Source organism: Notolepis coatsorum (genome assembly GCF_963971535.1).
Source record: "Notolepis coatsorum genome assembly, chromosome: 8".
NCBI lineage: Eukaryota > Metazoa > Chordata > Actinopteri > Aulopiformes > Paralepididae > Notolepis > Notolepis coatsorum.
In genome coordinates, this window is record NC_140172.1 from 72,044,946 (window position 1) to 72,068,968 (window position 24,023).

A 24,023-nucleotide genomic window follows, 5' to 3' on the forward strand; every position below is an offset into this window, starting at 1 on the left:
ATAAGTGTGATCGTTTTGTCTTTTCATAATCTAATGACTAATCTGGCCAGCAGTGAATGAGCAAACCGCCCCTCACAGTAAAGTAGTCCAGTTCAAAAGGTAGGCGATACTGCGACCTATCGGGATTCGACCGTCATTTCAATTCTAAGTTAATCAGAGGCCACAGGAAGACTCACAAAGGTCTGCGTGAGTGTTTAGAAGAATATTAATAAAGAAAAAGAAAAACGAAGAAAAAAACTAGATATCTCGTTTTTGGCGCTCAATGAGTTAAGAAGTAGATGTTCTACATCCCTTTACAGTAGATTCTGAGGTAGACCTCTACTATCAACATAACACCAACACCAATTGTTAGATAATGACATCTAACAATATGGCAGTAAAAACATAACCATTTATGTGGTTCTTCGCATTGAGTTCACATTGTGATTTTTATTATTTTATTATTATTTATTATTATTATTATTTTTTTTGTATTTTTTTTTTGTATTTTTTTTTAAACAAACACATAAACAAACATGACAACACACGATAAGATATACAAGCATTAATTGTCAGAGCACATCCAATGAGATCACATTTTAGTTAATTGTCTTATATAAGATATACCCCTAATACCTGTTATCTAAAAACCTACACACATATGCTCCAGCTCGAACCCCCCCCTCCCGGACCCCACCTTGGGAAGTACCTCCACTATCCCTCGCACCTAACCAGACACTACCATTATATTATTTATTATTTTTACAGGTACAAGGAATACATCTTCTTCTTGGGGTTAGTGTATATCAGTGTATCAGCTCTCCATCCCCCGAACCAGACTACGGACGTTCGGGGACAGAGCTTTCAGTGTGGCAGCTCCCACCCTCTGGAACTCCCTCCCCGCAGAACTCCGCACCACCCCAACTCTGGACTCATTTAAAAAACTGCTCAAAACCCACCTCTTCAACCTGGCCTTCAACCCCTAACTTTCTCACTTTATATGTATATGTTGTGTCTGTCCACTATGTTTGTTAATTTGTTATCCCCCCCCCCCCCCCCCCTTATGTAAAGCGACCTTGGGTCCTCTGAAAGGCGCTATATAAAACGTAAAAAAAAGTATTATTATTATTATTATTATTATTATTATTATATCAGTGTATATCAGTGTATATCAGTATATATCAGTGTATATCAGTATACATCAGTGTATATCAGTGTATAACCGTGTATATCAGTGTGGAAGAAATACACAGTCCTCTTACTAAAGTAAAAGTAGAAATACACAGATTAAATAGTACTTAAATAAATGTGGGAACTCTCCGCCATTGAAAGTTCCAGTTAGACTGTGAACTACAAATGAGTACATACACATACACTGTACATATATACACACATACATATACACACATACACAACACACAAATATGAACTACATAGTTTGATGAGCCTGGTGGTGTTCAGACTAGTCACGGTTCAAAAACAAAACAAATTCAAATGTCCACACAAGTGCAGTATCAATCTATAATAATATGTATTGATTTACAGGCAGAATAATAGTACGATGGGCAGGGCCGCCTGGGAGAAATGCAAGGCCCTGTGCGAGATTTAAACGCGAGGCCCCCCCCCCCCTAAAAGGTAAAAAAATAAATATATATATATATATATATATATAATTAAAAAAAAAATTCATACAGTCAACATATTCTTAAATAATAGCGCTGCCCGAGGCTGGGCATGATACAGTCAACATATAGCAAGAGAGAGAGCGAGAGAGAGCTCCCGTTCTACAGTCAATATACAGTGTTATCGCTGTACAGACCCGGCAATGCCCCTGACCCTCCACCAGAGCAAGGCCAGAGAGAGAGAGAGAGAGAGAAAGAGAGAGAGAGAGAGAGAGACACATTGGAAAGAAACAACCCAACACCAGAGCAAATTGAAATGCTATTTGGCCCTAAACAGAGAGTACACAGTGGCAGAATACCTGAGCACTGTGACTGACCCAATACTAAGAAGATCCTTGACTAGGTACAGACTCAGCGAGCACAGCCTAGCCACCGAGAAAGGCCGCCATAGGCAGACCTGGCTCCCAAGCGAAGGCAGACCCACTGCACACAAGATGAGGTGGAAACCGAGCTCCACTTCTTAACAACCTGCCCACTATACCAAGACATACTTCCCACAAATTGCAAACACCCAAAGAGACTTTGAAAACATCGACAATAACTCAAAACTCCCATACCTACTGGGAGAAATACAAGAATGTGAAATAAAGCCCATTTGAATTGAAGAGAGAGAGATAGATAGAGCATGTCTGTGTGTGTTAGAAAGAGAGAGATAGAGAGAGAGCATGTCTGTTTGTGTGTGTGTTAGAGAGAGAGCATGTATATGTGTGTTAGAAAGAGAGAGAAATATATAGAGAGAGAGCATGTAATTTTGTGTGTTAGAGAGAGATATAGAGCATGTCTGTGTGTGTCAGAAAGAGAGAGAGAGAGAGCATGTGTGTTTGTGTGTTAGAGAGAGAGAGCATGTCTGTGTGTGTGTGTGTGTTAGAGAGAGAGCATGTATGAGAGAGATAAGCAAAGATGAGCCCCTAAAGGATATTCAACTTTTAATGGAAGAACAAAACAGAAGGAAAAGATAACTTCAAAAAGGCAACATGAATATACATAGATCCAAAAGGACAAAGATCAACACTTAAATCCAAAGAGAAGAGGGTCTATACCAGAGAAAACAAAGTAGCAAGGAGCCAATGGCCGACATCAGCTAAATAGGCTAACTGCAAATAGAGTAGCCAGGTACTGACACCAGGCCACACACCGTTAGCTACTACAACAGCTAGCGGCCCGTTTGGCTCAATATAACGTTAGCTACGTTAGCTAGCCGGCCCGCTTTGGCTCAATATAACATTAGCTACAACAGCTAGCCGGCCCGTTTGGCTCCCGAGAGAAAGAGATATATCCACGGCGGGAATAGAATAGAGTGCATTAAAAACTCACCAAACGTCCAAGAGGATGGAGACAACCGCGTGGAGTTGACGAAGTTCATCTGCCGAATGACCGTCCTCTTCATCTTGGCATAACAATGCTGCACGCGCTCTCTCTAGGTTAGCTAACGCTAGTTAGCCTTTAGCTAAGCTAGCTACTAGCCGACATCATCATGGCTATCCCGACTGAACCACACGTTAGCACTCGAAATTATAACGTAGCTAAAGCTAACTAGCTGTCCCTTCCTTTAGCTAAGCCGACATGGCTAGCCTGACTGAACTGTCTAACATGCAACAACTTTCATCTTCAGTCCATCTGCCAAATGACCGTCCTCTTCGTCTTGGCTGGCATAACTAAGCATAACCTCCAAAGCTGCACGCGCAAAATAGTCAAACGCAGCTGACGCATGCCGGCGTACACATGATGTAACCCCTCCCTTCGTTGAAACCAATAGTATGTCTGCTGCAGAGCCCCAGAGCTCCAATAGTGAGTATGTCTGCTGCAGAGCCGCAGATCCAGAAACAAGTCAGACACATTCTACAAACGTGTCTAATGTGAAATATATAAGCATATAAGCAAAACTAGATTTTAGGTCTGTGATGAAAAAGGGCCTTGCGGGAAGGGGGGCCTCGAAAGAAAAAAAAATGTGTGCGATGCCCCCCTTCCCGCGAGGCCCTGTGCGACCGCACTGCTCGCACACCCCCTGAGGCGGCCCTGACGATGGGCAAATCACAAAAACAGGCTCTCGTACAAAAAAGGGATTGTTCAATACTCAGAGTAGTCGTCTGGTCCAGGGTCAGTACACCTTCTCGCCTTCACCTCTCCTCTCACTACCTCTCACCTCGCAAAACTCTGTATACAACAATCTCTCTCTCACTACTATAACTCCAACCTCACCTCCACTCAACTCACCTTTCTCTAACCTAGTGTATTTGTAGTGTGTGTGTGTCTGGGGTGTGTGCGTGTGAGATGTGGGTGAACTAATGATGCACAGGTGTGTTCTCTCAGTACTAATCAGCTACCTAATTGTTTCCCCTCCTTCCGTGGCAGTAATATCCCCCGTCCTTCACATATCCATTTGATATCTGCCACAACATCAGGGATCGGCAATAGGCGGCCCGCGGGCCGACATTGGCCCGCCAGCAATAATTTCTGGCCCGTCAGATTATTTTGAGAATATGATATTTATTTTACGCGCGGGAAATTTTCACTCAGGACGCCAGGGTGTCTTTTATTGTGAAGCTGTATCTATCTACCGGTAGTCATCAAAAGCATGTCTGTCACTATAGCCAATTGAAATGCTAGAAATGGTCACGTGGACTGGGAGAACCAATGGAATAGTCCCACCGGGCCGCGTGTATATTTCCCTAACGCACTTTCACTTCCGTGTTCGAGATGGAGCGAGTAACAAAATGTGTTAAAAAAACAAAACAAACATCTTTGGATAGCTTCTTTGCAACGGGGAAATATAACGCTTCTTTTAATAAACAGAAGCCATACTTAAAATACGGGTTTATCGCAACAGGTCGGTGATTCTTGCGTGCCGAGCCGACGTCTTCTCTGCATAATATGTGGCGACAACAACAACAACAACAACAACAACAACAACAACGAGGAAATTATGACAACTGTGTTCAAGTTGGCAGATAAAGTAGCTGCATTCAACGCCAATCTGGAATTGGAGGGCGGCGAGTGGATATGTGACATGTTTCAAACATTAGCAGGGATTTTGGAGGACTTAACAACAAACAAGGTATGGTGAGTCGTGTTTTCATGCATTCTGTCTTCTGGGCCCTATTCCCCGTACCTGGTTCAACTAAGTCGATCAAGAGTCCCATTATCCAGATTCAATTAACCCGATGTTTGAAGCCGGGATTTTCCTGTTCCTCGAAGGTGGATTCAGTCTTGTTAACTCGAACCAGACTTGAGACCCAGGATAAGTGCGCCCGGCCGCTTCAGTTGAAAAGCCAGCAAGTATCGATAGCAGAAATCCTGATTTTCTAACGGCATTGATTGATTAATTGATTTAAAACTTTATTAACAGATTGCAGTACGGCTCAATAGCCTCGCCGACACGTTAAATGCATAATCTATAGGCTAATTTTAAGTCCCTCATTACCCCAATCAATCACATTATATTTCTTTAATTAACTTGCCTGCTGGCAGTAGGTTTATGGAATGGATAATCAAATGAGATCTTGCTAGCGAAAATAATTAGTTCAACTGTTTCAGAATAAGGATACGGCTCTCTTACCCATTGATTGATGTATGGTGGATGTTTTACTTATCTGCACTGTGGTGTGACGGTTGGATGTTTTGACTTTCACGCAGACGACCCGTGTTCGAATCCCACTTCTTCTAGTCTTTTTCTTCTTTTTGCAATGTAGGAATAATTCAATTTGGTGCACGTTGAGAGCTATATAAAGAATGACATCCTCAATGCATGTAGATTTATAATATTTTAACTTAAAACTAGGCTACTTTTGCGTATAATCATTAATATTATATTCCAAAAAAATTATATTGGAAACGCGGGGTCTCGAACTCGGGTCGCCCGCTTGCCAGGAGCGAACACTGGCCGTTGCACCACTGTGCCAGACGGGATATATCCATTGTGTATCCATCAATGCACAAGAGACCCGTGTTTCGAATATTTTTCTTTTGAATGAAGTTTTATCTCTTTATTCTCAAATGCATTAATGTGACGTCAACGGCTCATTCAATTTCTCAAATCCGTCAAACAGCGCATCTCATCAGACATTTTAATCCCAGTTACAATATCACAATAACGTGTGAGTGATGATACAATTCAACAATCCTCAGAGTCCTCGTAATTCATAATCCACAAAAACCACAATCCACGCATAGACACTTCAATTTTATGCTTGAATGAAACACAATCCGGGCGCTCCGTTAAGCAAATCTACAGCGGAGAATATATGAAACTAATCAGAGCCAAACGGCCGATAGGTTTCATTCATTAAAAATATCCCCGCGAGATTCACATTTGCAATGCGCCGTTATTAAAATAACCACATGCAGCGTGTATCGCACTCCGAGCGCCGTATATGACGTGCATTATTTTATTTAGGACAAAGTAAATCTATAGGCTGAATATGATTTATTATCAGCATTTAGTTATATTATTATACATTTCAAAAGCCCCCTCTAGGAAAACGAAGCACAGAAACATAATTCAGAATGGTATAATGCAGATCTAGACTGTGAGAATCATTTCAGGAAGCGAGCTGGCATTTCTTTGCGGGGGCGTGGCCATGGTTCATCCAGCTAACTGAATTTAACCCTGCTCTCGACCAGGCTCAAACTTTTTGATCTGTTGTCATGGTGATTTAGACAATCGAGCGTCGGGGAACAGAAAGGTCCGGCTTAAGTCAGGCTATGCTGGAAATTATCCGGCTAACTCAGTTAGCCAGGTACGGGGAACGGGGCCCTGTTCATCACGCGCCGCGGTGATCTGCAACAGCTGATCTGCTGTTCATGAATGAATGAATGAAAACTTTATTTAACAGATTGCAGAATGGGTACAATACAGTACGGCGCAATACACACAATTGTTAAGGGGATGCAGACCAGAGAAAAACGTTTGTCTTTTTTCACTATATTAAATTAGCCATTGTTTTTGATCCTGGCCCACCAAGCAATGGCTTGGGGAAAATCTGGCCCGTGGCCAAACCTAATTGCCGACCCCTGATGTACATAAACACAAAGTCGTAGATACACACACAGACATACAAACACATAAACTCAATCATGTGTGTGTGTGTGTGTGTGTGTGTGTGTGTGTGTGTGTGTGTGTGTGTGTGTGTGTGTGTGTGTGTGTGTGTGTGTGTGTTTGCGTCTGTGCGTGCGTGTGTGTGTGTGTGTGGTGCATTTACATGTGCACATGTGCATAATAATAATAATAATAATAATAATAATAATATCCTAAATTTATATAGCGCCTTTCAGGAGACCCAAGGCGCTTAACAGCTAAGGGAGCGGGAAAGGGAACAACGTAACAACAAAATAATAATCAAAAGGAAAGAAAGAAAGAAAAAAGGGGAAATCAGGCAGAGTAATTTACAAATTTGGTGAAAAGGTGGGTTTTGAGTTGGGATTTGAAGGAGTGCAGGGATGTAGCACTACGGATGTTTGGGGGGAGTGAGTTCCAGAGGGTGGGTGCGGCCACAGAGAAGGCTCTGGGACCAACAGTCCGCATGTTGGTGGTGGGGATGGAGAGGAGACCAGTCAGAGGACCGCAGCCTCCGGGGCGGGATGTAGGGATGGAGGAGGTCCACTAGGTACCGGGGGGCAAGGGAGTGAAGGGCTTTGTAGGTGATGAGGAGGATCTTGAAATGTATGCGGGACTTGACTGGAAGCCAGTGGAGGTGGATGAGGGTGGGGGTGATGTGGTGCCAGGACTTGGTGCGGGTGAGAACCCTGGCAGCAGAATTTTTTTGCACATATTGTATTTTATTTTTTTATAATTTTTTAAACAAACAAATAAACAAACATGACAACATAAAATTAGATATACAAGCATTAATTAACAGTGCACATCCAGTTAAATCACCATTTTTAAATAAATTTCTTATACAAGATATACACCTAATACCTGCTATCTAATACCCTACACACATATGCTCTCGCTCGCTCCCCCCCCCCCCCCCCCCCCCCCGGGCCCCCCCTTGGATAATCCATCCATTATCATTCGCTCCTAACCAGGCACTACAATTATATGCTAGCTTTTATTCTCTCCACCACTTCTGACCACATTGTAATTTTGGATTCACTGAGACCCAAAATTCTTGCTGTGGATATTTCTAGATAAATCACATCGAGATATGTAAGAATCCAGACCTTCCGGCAAATTTTTTCCGGTTGAAACCATCTTGATGCTATCAGCTTTTTAGCCGCTGTGATACCAGATAAAACCAATCTCTTTAGCTGTATAGGTACTGCACACTCAAAAACATCATTCAACAGTAATACAGAGGGGTGTACAGGTATATTCAGAGTTAAGAGACTTGATAATTGCTGGGTCACTTCTTTCCAGAATATCTTAACTGGTGGGCAGTCCCAGTACATGTGCATAAATGTACCCTCGTCCCCATTTGTACATAAGGAGCATTTGGAGTCTTGTTTAAGACCCATTTTGTTCAGTCTTATAGGAGTCAAGTATGTCCTATGAATATAGTTAAGATTGATTTGTTGATGGTCCGGGTTCCGTGATGCAAGTCGAATATATATCAAAATCTTTTTCCAGGTCTGGTATATCCCTCCTCCAGACAGAGTTTAGGTGGAGGATTTCATACGAGGATGTTAGTAATTGATGATAAAAATCTGATACAAAACCTCTAGATGTCTCTCTTTCATAGAAGAATTTGTGGTATCTGTGGTGTACAATTGGTATCCTTAATGGAACACCGTGAGCCTTCAAACATAACAATAACTGTGCGTAAAAATAATATGTGGAACCGGTGAGATAATTTTTTTTGTGTATTTCCTCATAACTACAAAAACCCTGTTTGTTGAAAACATCTCCTAATGTGTGTATGCCCTGCTTTTCCCATCTAGGGAATCTTATAGGTCGTTTTCCAATCAGGAGTGCATTGTTATTGAATAAGGGAGTATGATTATGCCATTTATGTGGGTTAGAATATTTTTTTTGTGTTTCACGCCATATCCGGATCGCATGAGTAATAATGGGGCCAAATTTCCGTTCGCATTGCTTAATTGATAATTTGGTGTATACTATGTCCTGCAGTCTATGTGGTGCTACTATATTTTCTTAAAAATGTCTCCAGGATACTGATGCTTGGGGATCAAACCATGTTGTCAGTGGTCTTAAAGTGTACGCCTTAAAATAGTGGAAAAAATCTGGAAATGCCATACCACCGTCGGCTTTGTTTCTCTGTGCGGTGGATCTTTTTATACGTGGTGGTTTGTTATTCCAAATAAATTTGTATGCGGAGGAGTGTAATATTTTCCAGTAACCATCTGGAGGGGGTAACGGTAGCATTGAGCTGAAGAAGTTGATTCTAGGTAGGACGTCCATCTTAACTATTGATACCCGTGCCTGTACTGAGTTTTTAAGTTTTGACCACCTGTCAAAGTCGTATTTTATTTTATTTTGGATTTTTATGTAATTGTGCTTCACCGTTTGGCTTATGGTAGGGAATACTTCAACTCCCAAACATCTAAAGTGTTTAACCATCGGTATCTCTTCTGGGAGGGTTATATATATATTTTTTGCACATATATTTTGCACATATTGTAGCCTGTTCAGGCCATTGCTGGGTAACCCTATGAGGACAGAGTTTGTGTAGTCAAGACAGGAGTTGACGAAAGCGTGGATGAGAGTCTCTGCTACGGAGTCGGGGAGAGATGGCCGGAGTCGGGAAATGTTCCTGAGATGGAAAAAAGCTGATTTGGTTATTGTTTTTATGTGGGAATGAAAGGAGAAGGTGGAGTCCAGTATGACGCCCAGGTTGCGAACTTCTGGGGAAGGGTGGATTAGGCAGCCATCCACTTCAAGGAGGAGATCTCCAACCTTCCGGAGCAGTGACTGCTTGGCCACAACCATGAGCTCATTTGCTATTTAGCATCAGGAAATTGGCCACAACCATGAGTCTTCTTGCTATTTACTTAGCTTCAGGAAATTGGATGACATCCAGGCCTTGATGTCAAGGAGACAGTTGACGAGGTGCTGTGGGGGGAGAGGAGTGGAGGGTGTGGTGCTGATTGTCATCAGCGTAAGAGTGTTTCCGGATGATGTGACCAAGGGGGAGCATGTAGATTGTGAAGAGGGACCAAGAACGGAGCCCTGCGGGTTGCGGCACACCTTGGTTGACTGGGGCAGGGGTGGAGACATATAAGCTTTGCTTCTTCCATCTCCTTTTCAAACAGTGTATAGTTTTTTGGGGGGGGGGGTTCCTCTTTTCCCATTTCATTTATTTTCAAATGTTGTTTTGCCGGACAATGGTAAATGTAGCCAAACTAACACTGTGGTTTGAAATAAAACGATTGAATCTTGAATCTTGAATCTTGAGGTGGAGTTGCAGATGGAGAAACTAGGTTGAGTTGCGCACACATCACAACACATTCACATGCACACACACACACCAATATACATAGGCTACACATACACACACTCACACACAAACACACGCTTAATCAAGGTTTGCGTTGGCAGCATGACAGAAAGGTAGAGGTACATGTAGAGGGATACAGATATAGTGGTATAAAATACACGCCCTTAGCCAGGCCCGGACTGGCCATCGGGAGCACCGGGAATTTTCCCTGTGGCTTGGCCTGCGCAGATTCAAATAATAAAAAAGAAATTCCCACAGTCAGGTCACTGAACGTAGAAGCAGGCCAGGCCAGTGTTTCTAGTAGCGGCGGCGCGGTAGTTAGTTAGATAACCTAGGTGGGGAACAACCAGGAGATCACTGCGACAGAGGGTAACCATCATCTACATGCTCCACAGAGCCTACACGCATCTGGAGAGGCCATCATCTACATGCTCCACAGAGCCTACATGCACCTGGAGAGGCCATCATCTACATGCTCCACAGAGCCTACACACACCTGGAGAGACCATCATCTACATGCTCCACAGAGCCTACATGCACCTGGAGAGACCATCATCTATATGCTCCACAGAGCCTACACACACCTGGAGAATCCATCCAACCTGTGGGCATGGACTGCCAGCAGCTGGAGAACTAACAGAGAACTATTAGGAATGTCTGACCACTAATCGCACCTGCGGATTGTGCTCTGTGTTTACGAGCTATCCACTAAAAACACATTGCGTGGATGATACCAGCGTTGACACACCCATTATTTTTCCTGATTTGCTCGCGGGGATTCCTGACAGCAGCGCTGTTGGCAGATATCAGTCCGGACTGCATTGTTTTCCGCGGGACCAGTTAGTTGTCTTCATGCCCCGGGATCTTCTGTGGCTGTGGAATTTTGCTGAGGTGGCATCTGGCTTTTTTCAGAGCTACTCCTTTCTCCAGTGTTTGACATAATAAGCATTTTCTATTACACATCTCTTAATTGTAGTGTTTTCTCTCTGTATCCAGAATTAAAGCTAAGTGTATTCAAAGCTACTGGTTGACACCAAACAATACAGGTGGTTAGACACTCCACCTTAATCTGAACAACCTATCAATGTATAGTAATGAAATATGAATGACTTGTTCTTATATGTATAGTATGAAATAAATTGGTCCATTATCTTATCAACAGTTGGAATATTAATTACCCGGAATCTAAACACTTATGTATTAAGAGATAAAGAGAGAGATATATTATTTCATTAGTTATTCTATGTCATGACAATATTCAGTTTAGTCTTTTTCCTGTTGTCTGATCCATGTCAACATTGTATCATTTTTATTTAATACTTTAAGGTTTTAAGCTAATACTTTGAAATAGTTCTCTAGAGACAGTAGCATTTCTGTTCCTGTTCGGTTCCGCTTGGCCTCCTGCAACTCTCACAGAATGTGACCTCTGTTTACACAAAAGAGCAGTTACTGCTGCTTGCTGGCATTTACGACGTGTAAACCGATCTAAGTTCTTATCTGGCTCTCTCATCTGTCACCAACTGTCTGCCAAAAGTCTTCATCAGCAGCTGAAACCACACTTTGCTTCAGAAAGGTCTTACACAATCGTATTGTATGGTCTACTTTACACAGACACATTGCTCATTGAAATGAATCATTCCAAGTCAATTTACCACAACTACAACGTATGTCGTACAGTATATCATGCCTTGTGTATACTGTAACTTGTGTATACTGTTTACTTTTACTCTTACTCATAGTATATAGTCAGATTCAAATTTCAAAATTGTAACGTATAATATAACCGATAGGGCATACAGACCCTCATCTGCACTTTGTTTATTTTTCTCATATTTTTATATTTAGAGCAAATTTGATTGCCTATATTTATGTCTTTCTACTAGGTACTGCCCTGTACCTACCCTCCCATGAAGCGTATATGTGTACCTGAAGACATGACTGCTGCTGCTATAATTACTGTAGGTATAGGAAGTGAACAAATGGAAGTGAACAAGCTTAAGACAGGAAATAGGATTGTGTGGTCTTCTGCCAGGAACAGCTGAGGTGTGTCAAAAGTACATCAGTCATATTCAATACACACACATGCACTTTGCCCTTGTCTGTCGGCCTAGCGCTGCGTTTTCACAGATCAACCAATACATTGTTGGAAAGATGAATTTGCCACCTTTCGATCGTCACCCCACTCAACCTATTGCGTGCTTCTAGTCTCGAGTTACAAGACGAAACATCCGACGACCACGTCCGGTTTGGTCGGGTCCTGAACAGACCAGTCACTGCTGATGGTGAAAATGATTGACCACCTTGGTAGCCAATGAAATTCTGGAGCCAACGCTATCCCATGCGGGGGCTGATCGCAGCGAGAAAGGGGTAGAAGAAGCCAGGGAAGTCCTTTGTTTTGAGTAGAGCCTCGGACTCAATGGAAGCAGATGGCCATTTTGGATAATCATGCCGAATTAATGCTGGTACACACGTTACACAAACCTTTGTAAAGCACTCATTTTCTGTGGGATTGATATAAACGTTGGACCTGTACTAGATAAGACTTCAGGCTATGGAACCGTTATGTTTTACAGAAATGTGAGTACACAAAACCTTTACTTCATTGTGTCCAAACCTCTTTAACTCTATTGCATTAGCACTGAATCTTCTTTGTTGTGGAAGAAAGATCAGAATGTTTCCTTTCAAAATGGCTAGTTTTGCACAACACGCCTGACAATTGCATACCCAAAGTAATTAGCTATTTATTATACTTTATACTTATAGTACATGCATGGGTCTGGTCTCTTTTGAAAGGAAACATTCTGATCTTTCTTCCACAACAAAGAAGATTGAGTGCTAAGGTTCCTGGTGACCAGGTTCAACATGAGCTCAAGAGAAAGGGGCTGAAACTGGCAGACTTTCCAGGAAATGAAAGTGATCCAGAGCTCTCTATCCTGATAGGAGCAGACTTTTATTGGCAAATAGTATCAGGCAAAGTGGAGAGGCTGATACTTTGGTTGCAGTGGAGAGCACCTTTGGATGGGCTGTGCAGGGACCGGTGTCCATGTCAAATGTAGCTGAGGCAGCATGCATGTTCACCCCCATTGATGAAGACACACTTGTCTCCAAGCAACTAAGCGAATTCTGGGAAATTGAGGCTCTGGGTATCACAGGCCAGAAAAAAACAGAACCCAGCGAAAGAAGAAGCTCAACAGATGTTCAAGAGAACAACAACTTTCAAGGATGGGCGATACCAAGTGGAGTTGCCATGGAAGGCAGAAAGAACAGAACAGACAACTATATAATCGCTAAGAAAAGGTTTGATGGTCTGAAGAAAAGACTAAAGAAAGATGTTACCTTTTACAGCAGGTATCATGAAGTAGTGGAGGACTGATGCAAGGACAGACAGTGTGAAATACTACTTACCTCACCATGCAGTACTCAGAGAGGACAAGGTGATGACAAAACTGCAGGTAGTGTTTGATGCTTCATCTCATGAAAATGGCCATCCATCCCTCAATGACTGCTTACTCACAGGACCCAACCTGAACCTAGACATCCTCAACTTTCTGATTAAGTTCAGGCCTTTATGGCAGACATCAAGAAGGCCTTCCTGCAGATATCCCTCGCAGAAAGGGACATAGATGCCGTGAGATTCTTGTGGCTCACTGGCCCACCAAAGGGAGAAGAGGATGAAGAGTGTTGAGTGTTGAGGATGACCAGAGTGGTCTTTGGCGCTTCCCCAAGTCCATTCTTACTCGCTGCAACAATCAGGAAACACCTGAAACAGTATGAGACAGAACATCCATCCATTGTAGAGACACCGAGAATCACTTTATGTTGATGATTTTATTGCAAGTTCACACAACGTTGAAGAAGCTTACACTGTGATGACAACTGCTAAGCAAATGTTGTTGACCGCAGGCATGGACCTCTGCAAGTGGATGACCAACTCTCCTGAGCTGATGGGAAAATGGGAGAAGAGCAAAACTGACCTCATGGTGGCGCCAGAGACACACGGAGCAGTACTGAAAGTGCTCGGCTTGGTATGGATGCCAGAAACTGATGACATTTTAATTTTATTTTTTTTTTATCCTCTCTTTCTTCGATTTTTCTCTGTTTTCTTCCCGTCCCAATTTAGTCGTTGTGCCAATTCCCCCCCTCCCCTACCTGTTTGTTGTGCGCATGTTCTCCAACTGGTCGGTACAAGGGAAACCTGAAGTCCTCTGCACGCTTCCTCCGACACGCGCGGCGACAGCCAGTGCTAACTCTGGGAGCTTTAAGCTCTGCTCCTGGAATGTTCGAGGTCTTCAGAAACTAGCGAAAAGGAAGGCGATTCTGACCTTTTTAAAGAAGGAGAATTTTTCTATTGATTTATTACAAGAAACCCATATGGGACCCAACGACACCGCTAAACTCCAAAAGAGTTGGGTGGGACAGGTCTTCGCCACAAACTATTCTAGTTAGTAGGGGAGTGGCCATACTGATCAATAAAAATCTCCCCTTTAGACTCACAACTTCCTATTTAGATAGCCCAGGTCGCTATGTGATTATCAAAGGGGTTCTTAAGGGTAAAGAAATTACATTTATGAATGTATACTGTCCCCCAGGCTACTCCCCTGACTTTCTATCCAAAGTATTTACTTTGAGAATGCTTTTGTGGGCGGAGACTTTAACTGTCACCTTATACCGTCTCTTGACAAACTCCCACCCAGTCTGGCTCCCCCCTCTAGGCGAGCAAAGATGCTCTCCTCCCTATGTACAGATATCGGATTCTCAGATGTCTGGAGAACCCTTTGCCCATCCGAACTGAAGTTCACCTAAGAGCAACAGTAGAATAGACTATTTCTTCATCCCTTCCTCTAAGCTCTTTCTAGTATCGTCCTGCACAATCGGAAGTATTGTTTTATCGGATCACGCCCCTATATATCTGGTCTACTCCTTGTCAGAAGAGAGGGCGCTGTCGAGACGTTGGCGTCTTAACCCATACCTCCTCAAGGATGATATGTTTGTCTCCTATTTCGAATCGGAATTTAAAATTGTCTACTCAATTAACTCACATTCTACGGATAACCCTATTGTGTATTCAAATAACGCACCGGACTGCGACATAACGTTTTACCGTTTATTTTACCTGCTCCACCAGTGCACAACACACACACATCATCTCCCGTTACCACAACGCTTTACGGTATATTACAGCAGTGTCGCAACATTACCGTGCCATATTAAAGGGCCCGGTGAACACCGTTGTGATTCACATACACAACAAACCCGTCTCTGCTCTGGGAAACATCCAAGGTATTTTCTCGTGGACTGATTATGTCTTACGTATCATCCGTAGGCTATGGAAAACCTGATACAGAATTAGCAATGGTGGTACGGACCTGAAGTTCTGACAACACCTGACCAGTCACCTGATCAGTCAGAGGAGACTAATGAGGGCCAGGTTCCAGAAGAAGTTAATAATAATAATAATAATAATAATAATAATAATAATAATAATAATAATAATAATAATAATAATAATAATAATAATAATAATAATAATAATAATAATAATAATAATAATAATAATAATAATAATAATAATAATAATAATAATAATAATAATAATAATAATAATAATAATAATAATAATAATAATAATAATAATAATAATAATAATAATAATAATAATAATAATAATAATAATAATAATAATAATAATAATAATACATTTCATTTGTAATGCACCCTACATTCCTGAGAATTTCAGAGTGCTACAGAGTTAAAAGAATAAAATAAAAATAGATATACAAAAAAAGAAGAACACATAGCACAGGGCTATTCAACTGGTGGCCCGCGGGCCAGATCCGGCCCGCGGGATGATTCTGACCGGCCCGCCAAAGATTACATGATAATAATAAAAAAATATTTTTTTTTTTTTTTTTTTTTTTACTTTTTTCTTTTCATGTCAACGTTAACACGCACAATTGAGCCAAAAGTCACTCAATTAATGACAGATTTCATTGATAAATTGAGGGAAAACTTTGCAAGTCGATTTGATGAATTTGACATGTCCAGAGAATTGATGCATTTTGTGAGCAACCCATTTGCCAATGTAGCTGCTATTTCCACAAAAGGACAAGAGTTCCTTGCATCACTTCACATTGATGAAGGTCTCCTGCAACTTGAAATAATTGACATGCAAGCATCATCTGCTCTGCAGCAGGCACTTGAGAATGAATCCACCACAACATTTTTGATAAAGTGTATTCATGTCAAGACATTCCCCAACATAAAAACGCTGGCAATATCTGTGCTAACAATGTTTGGCTCAACATACACCTGTGAATCCAGTTTCTCTCACATGAATGCCATTAAAACAAGCAACCATGCCTCCTTGACAAATGAGCATTTGCATCACTGTTTGCGGGTAGCCCTCACTTCCTATGAACCCTCTTTCTCTGCCATTGCCCAGTCAAAGAAGTGCAATCGCTCTCATTAGATGTGTGTATGTAGGCTAGGCCTGTCTGCCCCCCACCCCCCTGATGTTTGAGAGTTAAGAGTCGACAATAAGTGCTAATAAGATGCTGTGATTTGCTGTTGTTGCACAGACATGAAGCACTTTTTCATAAGCTCAACTGCACTATAAATGTGTTTTTTTGTTCAAGTGTTGATGTTAGAATGTTCAGATGCACATCATGCACTTGTTTGTTTTTTATTTTATTTTTATATTGAAATGTTGAAGAGGAGATGTTGCAGTTGTTGCACAGTCATAAATTAAGCACTTTTTGCAGGAGATGTTGCAGATGTGGCACATAAATGAAGCACTTTTTTTTAAAAGTATACTACTTTTGCAATGTAGTTAAAGGGGAACTATCTTATAAATGGCCTTTTTCAGTGTTTATCATTGTTTCCTAGCTATGTGGACTTATATTAATATGATCTATGTCTCTAATTCTCATATTGGCGCATTCTTCCAATTCTCCTCTCACAATATTCACCCTCACTGAACTGAGTCATCTGAAAATGTGCTGATTTGTGATGTCAGAGAGACACCGCTGCATGATAATCAGCTGAGTTTCCACACAGTTCCCACTGTGGTTGGAGCCCAGGCTCAAAACGCTTAAGATCTTGAGGTAGAAAAATGCTGTTTTTGAGTACTTGATTAGAAATACAAAACAATGAATTAAAAAAAAAGAAAATTACAGAGGTGTTCCATAAACCCACAGGAATTGTGTAAAAGTGCCCAAATAGTGAAAGAAATAGTAAAATAGTTCCCCTTTAAATAAAAGTTGTGAAAATGTGGTTGCGTGTTGTGTCAAGTGTACATATATTCATAGCACGGGGAGGCGCCGTGGCAGTCCGGCCCCTGGCCCCTTGGGTTTCTGACAATGTGGCCCCCTGAACAATTTAGTTGAATAGCCCTGACATAGCAGAACAACATAACAGAAGTTCACACAGAACTCAAGACCAGTCACCAGGTCACAGTACAACTTACTGAAAACGACACAGATCTCTCTGAACCAGTGTTGGAGCTAGCAAGATATAGCAAACTGAGAAGGGTCTTAAGAGTGACTGCCTGGATCAAGAGATTCATAGCCAATGCTCAAAGGAAAACAAAGATGTTAAAACTCATTCCCGGGGCGCTCTAGTAGCACACCAAGTATCGTGCTGCGTTGCGAAGCGGCCGACCCGGGTTCGACTCCCGGACCCGGCGTCCTTTGCCGAATGTCTCCCCCCACTCTGTCTCTCTCTCTCTCTCTCTCTCTCTCTCTCTCTCTCTCTCTCTCTCTCTCTACCGGACTGCCCAGTAGAACAAATAAAAAAATCTACCAAAAACATAATAAAAAATGTATAAATAAAATAAACTCATTCCCGCCAACAACGAGTTTACTTGTTATTGGGCGCCATGCGTTGAACACCAACAATGAGTAAACTCGTTATTTGGTCAGTTTTTCTTTTTTTCTATTTTAATATTCTATTTAATGTCACGGACCTGTATGTTGCCGTTAAAAGGCATACTGGAACCCGAGGGTGCAGTACCGGCCATATCCTGCTATATGGCAGTGTCGCCCACCCTTTGAAACCTTATATCTCACCCTGTGTTACACTTAAATCCCTAAATTTAGACGGAGCCGAGTAAATCTCTTCATCCGACCACTTCAAAACGCATCTGGCACACTCGATCCATAAGTTGTGCCAAATTATGTCCGGGACCAGATGGACACCAATACTGGAAATCGCGATCAGACAATTGGAATATTCTTTTTGGAATACCCCCGATCTAAGGTAAGGACTATCTGACATCAATTTCAGCTTGATCCAACAATGTTCTCATATCGATCCAGCTGATCGGCGTCTGTAGTGTTCAACACGTCACAAATGCCGTTACTGGCCATCAAAGCATAAAAAAACAACCCCCCCCCCCCTTTCATGCATTCATGATGAAACATAATACCTATTATATACATTTGATTTGGAAATAGTAGCGTGTCCAGGCAAGAAACGCCAACGCGTATAGTAGAATACACGTAGCGCCCTATAACTCAATTATCCCGGATCACTCCTAAACTATACTTATATTCACGCGCGATTTTTTTTTTCTTTTTTGCATGTTCGACAGAAGAAAGTCACTGTCAAATGACTATAGTATTGTCTCCATAGCTATAATATAGAATATAGATATAGCTCTACAATCAAGGTGACTCGCCCCTATCTTTAAAGCGTGGCATAGCTAGAACGGGACAAGGTTAATCCCTGGCACTGCATGAGTTAATATTGATCATTATTTACATTTGAAAGCAAGGTTGGAAGAGTGTTAGTTTATTATAGTCAGAGATACTATTATTTACATTAGTTAGTAGAAATACAAGTCCCAGAATGCCTTGCGTCTAGTAACCTAGTAACCAGCTGTGTCCGATTATATTGATTGAAGTTGCCGACTGAAGAGAGCGTTTGTGAAGCAAAGAAATGTAATCTAACGTGCACCGGAAAACTTCTATATAAAGGACACTTTCGTATTATAACCCAACGTTTGGACAATCCATTATTTTGAAAGTAGTTATTCTACACAATCCAATGTGAAACACATCACAAGTACTCAAACTGAATGATCACAACTCTCACTTTACTGGCTTCAGATTATCAGGTTTAAACACAACTCTCACCTTACTGGTTTTAGATGATCAGGTTTCAACACAACTCTCACCTTACTAGCTTTAGATTGTCAGGTTTCAACACAACTCTCACCTTACTGGCTTTAGATTGTCAGGTTTCAACACATTGCTCATCTGAAAATGTAATGGATTTACAAAACATTTAAAAAATGTTTTCAAACATTCAAAAAACAATCTGAGATCAATTTGGAAAATAACTTTCTTTCTCTCCTGAAAAGCTGAGTTTTTTGGTTGATGATAGGTTACTCTTTAGTCTTTACCAGCAGCAATTATCTCTAGTAGAACAGTGGTGGCTGAGTCTAACAGAGCCACCTGTGCTGTGTGTAAAATAGCTCAGACTATTATCAGGGCCTGGATGTCAGGATCAGGTTACCTTCCACAGATCAGACACACTGGTGATACACGAGAACAGCAGACACGACCGGCTCCTACAGCGTGCAGACATCAGAGAGATCAAATACAACACATAGTCCACGTCCAATCAGTTACTTAAAGGAACATACTTAAAGATTTTTGATCAGTTGGAATAAGGATGGCGTAGACCAGGGGTGCCCAACCTTTTTTGAACCAAGATCTACTTTTTAATTTGCCACCTAGCCGAGAGCTACCAGCCCAAATTTGACCTACTCTCGACTGGTATTAGTAGTAATAGTATTAGTAATACCCATCCAATATGCACATGACAGAAAATATTATATGGCATATCATATTTTCTGTCATGTGCATATTGAATGGGTATATAATATAATATGATATTTTATATATCATTGTAATGGTGTAGTGTAGGAATTACAAGAATGACAAGACTGTAACTTCTCACGTTGGGCATGCAGGCAGCGTGACCCATTTATTTCACACTCTGCATACACACTGACAACACACACTCAATTCATTGGGCATGAGAAAACATATGTTTACATTGCCAAAGCAAAAGTGGAATACAATCAAAAAACAATTCCACAAAAAGGTCTGTCAACAGTCACTGATAGTTCTCCTTTATCTATTTTTTTTGTAGAATTAAATGTCAGTCATATATGTCATCCTCACTGTCTTGCTCTGAATTGTCAGCTGTATTTACAATGCAGTGCTCTTTTCCATCAGTGGGTTTTCTTTTGCTTTTTTGACACACTTTTGCAAAGTGATTCTGTGATCCACATGATTTGCACTGTTTCCCAAATGCTGGGCAATGTTCTCTGCCCCTTGGATGAGAGTTGCCACAGTATTTGCATGTATAATCTGTCTTCAGTTCTGGGTGAATAGCTCCGTCTCCCTTGGTTATGCCTGACTTGTAGCCTAGCAACGGCGTGAACAGCGTCGGCGCATGGGCTCGCTATCTCCATCGCTCTCACTCCCATATCAGCCTGTTCCGCTGCTCGGCACATTTCAACAGCGGTGATTAACGTGAGCCCTTTCTCTCTCAACAGTCTGCATCTTATGCTCTCGTTTGCAACACCTAGTATAATTTTGTCACGAATCATTTCATCTCTTAGCTGTCTTTTCTCTCAGTCTGGTCACAAAACTGTCTATGGATTCGCCTTCCTCTTGTTGCTCCCAAACACGTACCTTTCATACTATGACGTTCTTCGCCGGTTTGAAGTACTTTTCCAACGTATCCAGTATGACTTTAGCGTCCCCTTGATCCTGTTCGGTGAGATTCAGGTTGTGACGGTAAATGTGCCTGCATTCGCTTCCCATCACACTCTTCAGAGTTGCAGCCTGAATGTTCATGTCCTTCTTGGTTATACCCGTAGCGAGTGCATAGTCCTCGTATTCGGCACAGAATATGTCCCAGCTGACGCTCCAGTCGCCTGTGAAGCTCATCGGGGAGGGGGGTGGAATATTAGCCGCCATGCTAGCTGACAATAGCCCAACGTTATATAGCAGCCTGAAAATATTGTCTATTATTCAGAACTGCTGACTTGTGTTTTATATCCCCTTTGTACACAAAGACATCATTGATATTCCCACGAGCAATGATGTGAGTTTCTCTTCCTTCTATCGGCTGGAGTATGGACCATACACAGTATCGCTGGACCATATTCAACATCCTTCCCTGTGTGACTAGTAGGCGGGACCAGCAGGGGGCGGTGTCTGGCAGAGAGTGTCGGAGAGAGATGGGACGTGATATAGGGAGGCGGAAGACGGAAGGAGATCCTCTTCGGCAGTGAACTTGACCACGAACAGTCGCAACAGACGGGTGCTCGGGAGAGCCCTGTTGCAGAAGTTATGTTGGAGGGCCCCGTGGGATAGCGACGGGTGATAGGAAGTACTTGCTAGTTGACGTGATATCCTAGAAGTACCAGCGATAGTGTGTGAGCAAACGGTACAGAACAAAGCACTAACAGTATCGGGTTATAGTAGTTACTGTGTGCGGTATAAGTAGCGTGCGGCTAACAACATATCAAAGTCCTTAGTAGTCGGGTTATAGTAGTTACAGTGTGACGTATAGAGTGCGAGCCCCGAGACGCGCGTGGACCTACAACCAGTCTGCTCCGGCTGCCTGCAATCAGTCTGCCCCGGTTACCTGCGACCAGATCTGCACCCGGCTGCCTGCAGCCTACGGGAGTTCGTCCCGTCCAGCAGGGGTCGTCATCGCCCAGCACACGCTCTCAGCCGGCGCTGCCTCTCTGCCCCAGCTCCGCCTGCTAGTATCCTCACCGAGAGCGTTCGACGCCATCTTGCTTTCCGGACAACAGTGGCGCGGCGAGGCGGCCATTTCGGATGAGTACAAATGGGCATTGATGCTCCCGAGCTATTATACAGTATACAGTGTGGTGCAGCCTGCGGGCGAAGCTAACGTTGCTACTACCTTTCAATAGGGGAACCCCAAACAATATATGCCGGCATTAAGATAGGACTTTTATTGGTATTTTGTGGGCCCACCCTTTTGCTTTCTTTTTATTTCCTTTGAGTGTGATACCGTGTTGGTGTTTAATAATATTTTCCCATTCAGTGAACCCTTCTATTCCTTCCCTATGTCCTCCCTTCTCTCCCCATATTTGGGAGTACTAGAGCAGTATATGTAAACCCTTAGGGAAGGTATTGATACTGTGTCTAGCCCAGACGTGGGCAGCACTTAGTCTGGGTACAGCGAGAGCACTTGGTGCCTAGGGCGTAATTACATGACTACCAGACTGTAACTATTGTGTAACAATAACCATGGTGCAATAATTACCAGACTGTAACTATTGGGTAACGATAACAATGGTGCAATAATAATCAGACTGAATGGGAGCACGGTGTGTGTGTCTTTTACTGAGCCTAATCTTAACCCTTTTTGATGCGGGTAACATATATACTATTAACCCCTTCCTATTTAACCTTCCCTTTCCTACCGTAAGGTTTCTGGTGTTAACGAGGGAGGGTACTGCTTGCGGGGGGAACCAAGTTATCTATTTACAATCCAGTCACTAGGTGTGGGAGGGTGCTAGAGGAGTAACTGGGGGAAGTGAGAGCGTGTTGGGGAGTACTGCTGACCGCCCTGACGGGAGAGGAAGACCAGAGTACCGGACCAGGTTCGTAAATCCCGGGCCCCATAATAATAATAATAATAATAATAATAATTCATTTAATTTATATAGCGCTTCTCAATAACCCGAAGTCGCTGACAGTAGTCGGGAGCAGGGGTACAAACAAAGAAACGAAAGCGAAGAAACAAAAACAAAACAACAAAGAAACAAAAACAAAAGGAACATGAGACCATGGGGGGAACGGGGGAGACAGCCTGATGGCACAAAAAAAAGACTGGAGACATATCAATCAGGTTGGAGGGGAGGGGGGGGTTTAGGGGTGGGGGGAGTTGAAGGCAAGGGAGAACAGGTGGGTTTTGAGGCAAGCTTTGAAGGTGGAGAGTGTAGGGGAGTCTCTGATGGACTGGGGGAGGGAGTTCCAGAGTCGGGGTGCAGTGCCAAAGTTTTTAAGCTTGGATGTCGGGACAGTGAGGGAGGCAGTGGAGGAGGACCGGAGGGAACGGGTGGGGCGGTAGGGGAGAAGGAGATCAGTCAGGTAGGGGGGGGCCAGGCTGTGGAGGGCTTTGAAGGTGAGGAGTAGTGTTCATGCACTCCCACTGCCAGCCTCCAGTTGACACTCCGGACCCAAAGACAGAGGTGCAGCTAGCCAGAGTTCTACTGTGTCTCGCTACCCAGTGACTGTGCACACCCGTTCCCACGAAGCAGGGATAATCCACCCTGCTACAGTTACTTGTCTCGGCCTCCGTAATGTTGTCTTCAGAACCGGAGTCCGACTGTGACATACTCAGCTAATATGTATGTCATGGACGTAAGTTCAACTACTTTTGACACCATGTTTGTGTGGATGTTTCTACGGCATGAATAACGACAGACACAAGTATCAAGTTCAGCGTATGTAAGCAAAGTGCTTCACATTCCTCTACATCCGGGTATTCATGAAAACAAAAGCAAGCGATTGCCGATCGCCTCGATCTAACTAGACCCCGTAACAATGATTTTCCAAAATAATCTCGCGGTCTACTTGAAACCAGCGTGCGATCACGACCGGTAGTTGGGCACCACTGACGTAGACTCAATTTCACATAATTGAACGTGGTTGAATCTACACGGTCCTCGTTCCAAATGATCAAACATAGAGAGAGAAAAAAACGTTTCTGAATTGGCGCTTGAGAACTGTTAGCTTACAGTAAGTGGTAGGACGACCCATTGGTTTTGATGATGAATGCTAACGATTCTAATTCTAATACATTCTGAGCTGAAAGGTCAAATGTGTTTCCATAATGAGACAAATGCCTCATGTAGAAAAATATCATTCTGAATGTTAAAGCATCGGTTTAAATGTAGAATAAGTAA

General features: G+C 42.6%; 1 protein-coding gene across 1 annotated transcript in view; it reads right to left on the reverse strand.

The window, feature by feature from the left end:
- casq2 (calsequestrin 2) overlaps positions 1-24,023 on the reverse strand; it is a 65,130-nt gene that overhangs the window by 32,147 nt on the left and 8,960 nt on the right. The gene's annotated exons all lie outside the window — the stretch shown is intronic.